This window comes from Narcine bancroftii, chromosome 2 (assembly GCF_036971445.1).
Source record: "Narcine bancroftii isolate sNarBan1 chromosome 2, sNarBan1.hap1, whole genome shotgun sequence".
Classification (NCBI taxonomy): Eukaryota; Metazoa; Chordata; class Chondrichthyes; order Torpediniformes; family Narcinidae; genus Narcine; species Narcine bancroftii.
Genome location: NC_091470.1, coordinates 305,598,213 through 305,607,382, shown reverse-complemented (window position 1 = coordinate 305,607,382; position 9,170 = coordinate 305,598,213).

The window sequence follows — 9,170 nt, the reverse complement described above, 5'->3', positions numbered from 1 at the left end:
TTCAAATAGGATCTGTTTTAAAATGTGTGTATGTATGTAACCTACTCTAATCTTACCAAATTCTCCCAATATTTATCCATTACAGTATCTTTACCTTTGCTACATTAAGTACAGTCTCTGACCAGCTGAGTTTCTCCAGCATTGTTTTTACTTCAACTAAGGTATCTATAAATTGTTGTATTTTACTTCACACTCTATAGTAGTGGAAAGTGTGTTGAATGGCTGCATTATTGTTGTATCAGGACAACAATATCTCTGAGTGGAAAGCCCTATAAAAGATCATAGACACAGTTTAGTACATCACAGGCAAAACAATCCCTACCATGGAGAAAATCTATAAGGATGCTGCCATTGGAGAACAGCAGCAATCATCAAGGATCCACAATATCCAGGATATGCTCTTTTCTTGCTGCTGCCATTAGGAAATAGGCATAGGTCCCACAATTATCAGACCATCAGGTACAGGAACAGTTGCTACTCCTCCATGATCAGACTCCTAAACAATAAACTCAATCAGAAGCCCTTTTACCACTGGCCATGCAGTGGCCCAGGATAGGATAGGATAGGAAGCCGTTTGTTCTGTTTCCATGCGGCCACTGCTTTTCCTCTAAACACAACTCATCCCTGGGATTCCGAGACGATACCTTCGAATGGAATGGAATGGGTGGAAGTTGTCCTTTTTCCTCTGGTTTAATCAGCACACCAATGTTTGCTGGTGCTGGGGATATGAATAGGGGTAGAGGTCATCAATTCCTGGCTTGATTTGGTGTCATTTGACACCAGTGTGCTGATTGTTTTCCTTTTCCACTAGATCCTTAACTGGTTAATTCTCCGTTAATTCCTGGGACAAGGTGCCAGTGGAAAAGGGGCTAGAGACTAATTTAAGGAATCTTATTTTGAACATTATTTATTATTGAATATTTATATTTTGTATTGTTTACAGTTCTTTCTTTGCTAATATTTCTCTCTTTTGTACAGATACCTTTTTTTTAATTCTGCCATGTCCACAGGAAAAAAAATCTCAGTGTTGTATGTGACATCATGTATGTACTCGGATTGAACTTTAAGCTTTGAATGTGGAGGCATGAATGATACACCAATATAATGTCAGAATGTGACTGAAGGGATTTTACATGTTAATGCTGCACCCAGTTCCCTCATCATGAGGAGATTTGGGTCCTTTTTCAGAAGGGAGCTGTTCCCACATCTTTTCCACTGGCCACTGAGGCCAGTCATGAGAATTATATAGACAATAGTCAGTGGCTCTGAATAACCCAGATACTCCAACAGGGTGGAGAGTGGTTTCCCCTGTCATTAAATAGAATGCTTGACTTGATACTGGGATAATCTGAACTCCTCTCAATCCTCTCTGGTGAGAGAATTCTGTGCATTAGGACAAAGAGAGGTAGCACAGATTGGTTTCAGTTTAATGCTCACGTGGCTCAGAAGAAATTCTGAGTAAAAATATTTACTTTTAAAACAAAACTTCTGAAAAAAAAGTCTGGTTTCAGGGCTGACTCTGATCAACTACTTAATTTGTAAGGGTCGTCAAATTTACTTCCATTTCAAGACATTTTTGGAATCACAGTGGTTAATAGAAATAATGATACTACAGACAACTTGTCACTTTTGTTAACGGTTGGATGATTGGATGCTTTCTAAATCCCTATGTAGGAAAATTAATATGATAATATCAAAGATCTTGGTTAATATCTAATTAGACTAATTATTGCCTGATTAGGCTTAATAATCACTCTATGTTAAGCAAATTTTACCAATGTTAAAAGTAATGTCCAGCACTTCGAATAGGAAATGTTTTAAATCAATTTAGAGGAATGAAGAACCAGTTAGAGCTCATGAGTCAGAAGCAATGGCTTCTGGGAAGAACTCAGCAGGACACACAGTGTCCAGAGTAGGTAAAGATATATAACCAATCATTTTTTGAAAATCAAAAATACTTAATTCACAATTTTTTTTAATAAAAAGAAAACCGATGAAAAACTCTTCCCACCCTTAGTTTTGTATCCATACATTTCCATCACTGTACATTGTTACATTCATATATAGTTACACCATTTCCATCACTGTGGTACCTTATCGTTATTCCCCCACTGAGGGACATCTAATTGGTCTCAGCACCTCAGTGGAATGCGCCCAAGGGCAATGAAAGAAATGGGAGAAGTTATAGTCGAGGCTTTGATGATAATTTTCCAAAATGCTTTGGAGTTTAGGCAGGTCCCTCTGGATTGGAAGACAGCAAATGTCATGCCACTATTCAAAACAGGATGCAGGCAAAAGACAGGGAAGTATAGGCCTGATGGTTTAACATCTGTAGTTGGGAAAATGCTTGAAGATATCAAAAGAAGAAGGAAACGGGTAGCATCTGGAGTGAAATGGATCCATCAGGCAGATGCAGCCAGGTTTGAGCAAAGGCAATTCCTGTATGACAAATTTACTTGAGTTCATTGAGGATATAATGAGTGCAGAAGGTAGAGGGGAGAAGTGGACATTGTTTACCTGGATTTTGATGGTGTTTGATGTGGTGCCACATAAAAGACTTATACAGAAGAAAAGGATGCATGAAATCGAGGGTGATGTGTTAGCATAGATAGAGGATTGATTAACCAGTAGAAAGCAGAGAGTTGAGTTGCAGGGTTGTTCTTTTGGTTGGTCCAGGGGTCAGTACTGGGTCCACAAATGTTCACAGTATATAGTTGGAAGAGGGGACATAGTGTTGAAGTTTGCTGATGACACTAAATTGAGTGGAAAAGCAAATTGTGCAGAGGATATGAAGAGTGTTCGGGGGTGGGGGGTGTAGCTAGGTTAAGTGAGTGGGCAAGGGTCTGGCCGATGGAGTACAATGTTGGTAAATCTGAGTTTATCAGCTTTGGAAGGAAGGATGGAAGATCAGAATATTAATTAAGTGGCAAGCGATTGCAGCATGCTGCCATGCAGAAGGACTTTGTAGAGCTTGTGCATGATTCACAAAAGGTTGGTTTGCAAGTGCAGCAGGCTTTCAAGAAGTCAAATGGAATCTTGGTCTTCATTGCAAGAGGGATTGATATTAGGAGCATAGAGGTTATGATGCACCTGTATGATGTACTGGTGAGACCACATCTGGAGTACTACATGCAATTCTGCTCTTGTTATTTGAGGAAGGATGGCTTTGGAGGCAGTGAAGAGAAAGTTCACCAGGTTGATTCCAGGGATGAAAGGGTTGGCTTTTGAGAAGAGATTATGACATCTGGGACTGTACTCACTGGAATTTAGAAGAATGAGAGATCTTATGGAAGTATATAAAATTAAGAAAGGCATAGATAAGGTTGAGTTTTCTCAATTGGTAGAGGAGACCAGAACTATGGGATATAACCTCAAGATTCAGGGTTATATATTTTGGACAGAGATAATGAGGAACTGCTTTTCCCAGAGGGTGGTGAATATGTGAAATTGGCTGTCCATTGAAGCAGTGGAGGCTACCTCAGCAAATATATTTAAGACATGGATGGATATATTTCTACATAGTAAGGGATATGGGGTAAAGGCAGGAAGGTGGAGATAAGCTTCTCATCACATTGAATGACGGAGCAGGCTCGACAGACCAGATGGATTTCTCCTGCTTCTATTTCGTGTGTTCTTCTGTTCTCAGTGCCCACTAATGAGAGGACTCTAGACTGTGGTCTTTCCCCACAGTGTTCTCACATTGGCTGCATCAAGTCTCATTGTGTCCCTCAGCACGTACATCTCCATGTGCTGAAAGACCAATAGGTTTTGGGAAAATCAATGTGCATCATTCACCAATTTAATGGTCTTCCAGCAGGTCTGGATGTCTGACCCTGTGTGCATTCCCAGGAACAGCCCATAAAACAGAAAGTGCTCCATCGTACTACTGCTGGTGATCAGCTATAACCATGATCCTTGCATCCTTTTCCACAGTTTCTTAGTGAATCCTCATATATACCTGGGATTGTCTGATATCAGAAGCTAAGCAGGCTCAGAGACTGCGTACACCAGGTGCTGTAGGTTTCTGTGAGGGGCACTGGACAAAGTGGTGATGCTTTGTCTGCCTGAAGGTAGACAAAAGTTAAAGAATTTTATGTGTATTACATTCTAAATGTAGTATTATGTGATAATAATGGAGCCTTTAGCTTTACCTTTACTGCAAAGATGTGGCTGAACACCTCCACTCCACCACAGTCATCTCAGAGGCAATGTGCGTTAAGGGTGATGTTCCGGTTGCGCAGGAAAGATCTGACTGGGAGAGCTCCTCTCAGTGCAACCCAGGCCAAGCTCTGATACTTGTTAGTGAGCAGTCACTGAAGAATTCTGCCAGATGACTTGGATGGTCTGCTCAGAGAACTACCCTGCCTGGTCCTTCAAGTCCTCGTCTTTGTTTCTTCAGAACATTCTGTGCTGACCACTGCCTGATGAGCTTGTGGTCAAAGATGTTGGTCTGTAAAATCTGGTTGATTCTATCTCAACCAGGTTGGTTGAAGCTATGCTCCTCCTGCAGCATTGCACAGCTTTGTGCCCTTCACTATCTCCATCAAGGGTCTGGAAGAGCTGTCTAGTCTGCTGTTGGGACCATATCAACAATACAGTAGAAGTCATCAACCGGACCGACTAGTCTGGAGGTCACCAGCAACAGTGGGAGCTGCTGAAGGACAGCCAGCTTCTCGCTCCAGAGAGGCATTGATCAATGTATTGGGTCTAAGCCCTTCTTCAAGGTAAAGGAGAAAGGGGAAGGGAAGAGATGGGGCTAATGGAAAACTATCCTCTAGGTCTGTCTCACTCTCTCTTTCACTTTGTCTCCTTTCCTTCAGCTCTGCTTTCCCACAGCCACCCCTTTCCCCAATCAATTCTTTCCTCTCCTCTCATGTCCTCCTATCCATGTCCAATTGTCACATTTTGTCTGTGGCCTGTGTTCCTTCCCCTGCCGTTTTTTCCCTCCTGCCCTAGTCTTTTTATTCAGGCGCCTACCAGGTTTTTGCTCAAATATTGATGAAAGGTTTCAGCCCAAAACATTTGTGTTATGTCTCTGGAGTTACTTCAGAGGCTTCTTAAATAACTTAGAGATGCAAGATTCAAATAACAAAAGAGACTTTACTTACTGATACCTTCCACCATCTCAGGAAACTGTTCACACACTCACATATACATATACATATGCTCCACAGTTACAACAGTGAGAAGGGTGTACAAAATAGTTCACATTATCCTGACATTATCTCTCCTTCTCAAGATAAATACAAAATTAGTGTTATTTATCACTTTCTTTCCAGTGCAACTTAAGTAATTGAACTTCTACACTAATTTATTTACACAATTAATTTAAATAGTTCTTATTGATATCACATTGGTGGCAGTATGTTCCTTTGCCATCTTGCGGATTTGGTTGCGACCACTGGGCTCTGTGATGCTAGTACATGTGTAGGTGATGTAGCTTGTTGTTCTTCACCTGACAATTGCTAATTACCGGTTCTGGGTGCTGGGAAATGGCCTTGGCTTCCCCTGACACTGGCCAGGCCCCAAAACCAGAGTCCACAGTGAGACCCTGTAACGTAAACAGAGGAGGTGGGGGTGATTAGCGGGCTGACGCCAATGCATTCTGGGATTTGTAGTATTAGCTGTGCATGCGCTATACTGGCGCGACGGCCAGCAGGCCACCTCTAATGCATTTTTGAAATGATCTTGTGGGCCAAATATAATGGCCCGTGGGCCAGAGTTTGACATGTGTGCCCTAGGTGAACTAGTTTTTAATCTATGTCCTCGTGTGGTAAGATTAATTGGCAGCTATAAGTTGCTCTCAGTGTATTGGCAAGTCATAGATCCTGAAAGAGATTGATAGAAATGTGACTGGGTAAGAGGATTACTTTGTGAGTTGGTTTAGACTCAATGGACTGAATGGCCTTCCTATTTTGTAAGGAAGTATGAATACATTTCTTTACATTATTTCATGTCATGAACAAAAGGCATTTAATGAATTATACATTTAATTATAACCTTTTGCAATAACATTATTATGCAGAGAGATTTTTATGTTAGGTGTTGCATGGTGTTTTGCAATGATTGAAGAGATTCAACCTTTGAAGATTCATATATTGTGGATAGTTCTGTAAGTGCACAGATTCTGCAGCCATCAGTTACCTACTTTCTAAGAAACACTTGTTTAATAATCTCTGGGACCTGAGACACAAAGGATGGAAATATTTAGGTTAAGCACAGCAAACATTCAGTAGAGACTAGAAAATGCAAAATAATTATTTTTGTAATTAACTTCCAGGCAGAATATTTCCAGTGCTGTAAGTGAATTCATTCCAGATATATTTATCCAGGGGACCATCTTTCTAGCTCATCTTCATGTTTTCTTTCATAGCACAATTTAATAAATAAATCTTAGTTACTAGATGCAAATCAATTATGAATAGTGAAATTGAACAGAGATTAAAATTAAGCAAGGAACTAAATCACATTACATGTGATCCCTTTGGGTTTCCAAGAGGCATCTTATTTTAGAATTAATTCCAGTCAAGTACCAAGAGGATCAAGGTAACTAATTCAGGAACCTGCCTCAAACTCTGACCACTAACTCCATCAGCCTCCCAGAACAGTATTTCATATAGCACCAGACAGTCTGCAACTGACCTTCAAATCCATCTCGATACTTTCACTGCTCTCTGATTCACTATTATGCTGTGGAAACCTCCATGAACAGATTTCTCCTTTCGACTTTCTGCTTTGCTACCAGCCTTTCACCATCACACTAGTGTGTGCTTTTATCATCCACTTAAACCATGTTTTTAAATCCTTAATAATCAACAGACTTACAGGTGGATGCTAATATTGTTGAGTGTACATGAGGGCCTAATCAAATCTCTGATTCACTTTTCTCTCTTCCACAGCTGAAGATGACATGCAGTTTTGACCAGGAAGAAAATCATTCCATTACACTGGATTTGTAGCTGAATCGATAAAGCAAGTTGGGAATGGCACACAAGAGAAAGGGCCAGCAGCAGCAAGCAAAAAAGATTTTTGTGCAGGTTGGAAGAACTCTCTTGGTTTATTTGGCTCCAAAAGAATCTTAAAAAAATACTATTGGAAGTCAGCTTCAGACTTCATTTAAAAGGGCCACTGACCTTTTGGAAGAAATTAGGCTGTTCTGCCTCCTTCATGTTTTTTTTTGGAGTGGGGGGGTCTGATTTGCTAATTTGTTCTGGGCTGGACTTCCATGGTTGATTCAGGCAGGCAAATGAAGCAGACATTCTTTTCAGAAGCTGAATAATTCAGGCAGATGTAAATCTGAAAGAATCGCAAGGTCAACAAACATCATGTACAGTGTCTTGTTCTCTTGGAGCTGCCTGAGAACAAATACCATGCTTATGGTGCTCCTTTTGGCTCTCAAGCCACACTGACACTCTGGGAAGTGTTCTTCTGCAATGATGGGCACCAGACTGTTCAGGAGTACTCCTGTGAGGATTTTTCCTGTAACGGATAGCAGAGTTATCTTCCAGGAGTAGGAGCAATAGGAATTTTCTCCCTTGTTCTTGTACAGGGAGATGATGACTGCATCACAGAGGTCCTGTGGTAATTTGCCTTGTTCCCAGCAGCAGATATAGAACTCATGGAGTTCGGCATGTAAATGTAGTTAATGTAGCTCAACGCCAACTTGCCTCCACTCCACGAACTCAACCTACATCTTCCACTGCCAAGGAAAGGCAGCCAACATACTGAAATATCCATTATTCACCAAATACATCCTCTTCTCCCTTCTCCCATTGGGTAGAAGCTTAAAGATATTTTTCTCCCCACAGCCATCAGGGTCTTGAATGAACTATATTACTGTGCTATCATTCAGGCAGCATCTGCAAAATGCAATAGAAAGTCCTAATGAAAGATTTTTGGCCCAAATTGTTGCCTTTCTATTGATGCTGCCTAACCTGCTGAGTTCCTCCAGCACCTTCTTTGTCTGCTGCTGGGTGCAAATATGATCTTCCTTTTCATTGTAAACGAATACTCTCTAAGTTGTAATCCATTTGTCTATTTGCAGAAGAACCTTTCTAATGGTACGGGTATTTTGTGACAAATAAATTTAAGCTTCACAGCACAATCTTTCCAAATCAAATACTGCTTTAGAACAAAAAAAGTTTTGGATAACTGTCAATTTTTTGATAGAGGTCAGGCAAATATTTTGTCAATGTTCTAAGGGCTCTTTAAAGCATTTCAGCTACTTCTGTCAGAATCATTTATTAACCAGGATATCAGAACTTGCAGCAAATTATTCAGTACTGGTCATTGTGCCAACTCTTTACCACATTAGTGGGCCATAATAATGAATTTCAAGTCAAGTTTATTGTCAACTGATTGAACAAGTCCAACCTGACGGAACTGTGTTCTCCAGTCCTCAGTGCAAGACATGTAGACACAGAACCAAACATAACACAGATACAGATAAACAGTACATATGCAGGATAAGTATTTCATCAATACAAATAAATAAATAAATAGATTTTGTTTTGTACATATGAGAGTCTCGGATGGTTAACGTGAGCAGTTCCTTTGGTTGTTCACCATTCTCACTGCCCATGGGACAAAGTTGTTCTTTAGCCTGGAGGTACTGGCTCTGATACTCTTGTATTGCTTTCCCAATGGGTAGCTGAAAGATGCTGTATGCAGAGTGGAAGAGGTCCTCAATGATTTTGTGCACCTTCGTCAGACACCAATCTCAGAAGATCACATCAATGGTGGAGGAGGTTGACTTCTGTGATCCTCTCTGCCACTCTTATGATGCTATGGATTGATATCCGATCCATTTCTCTGCAGCAACAACACCACTCTGTGATACAGCTCACTAGAATGCTTTCAATAGAAGGTCGACATCATGGTGGCCAGTAGCCTTCCTCGCTTCAGACTTCTCAGGAAGTGTAGTCATTGTTGCATCTTCCTAACAATGTTAGGTGTCCACGATAGGTCATTATATGAAACTTCAAGGAACTTCGGTGCTCTCCACCCTCCCTACTATAGAGTTGTTGATGTATAATGGAGGGTGGTCATTTCTGGTCCTCCTGAAGTCCACAATCATCTCCTTCATCTTGTCCACGTTGAGACTCAGGTTGTTCCTCTTGCACCATTTCATGAGATATTTCACCTCTTCTCTATTCTTCAGCTCATTGTTG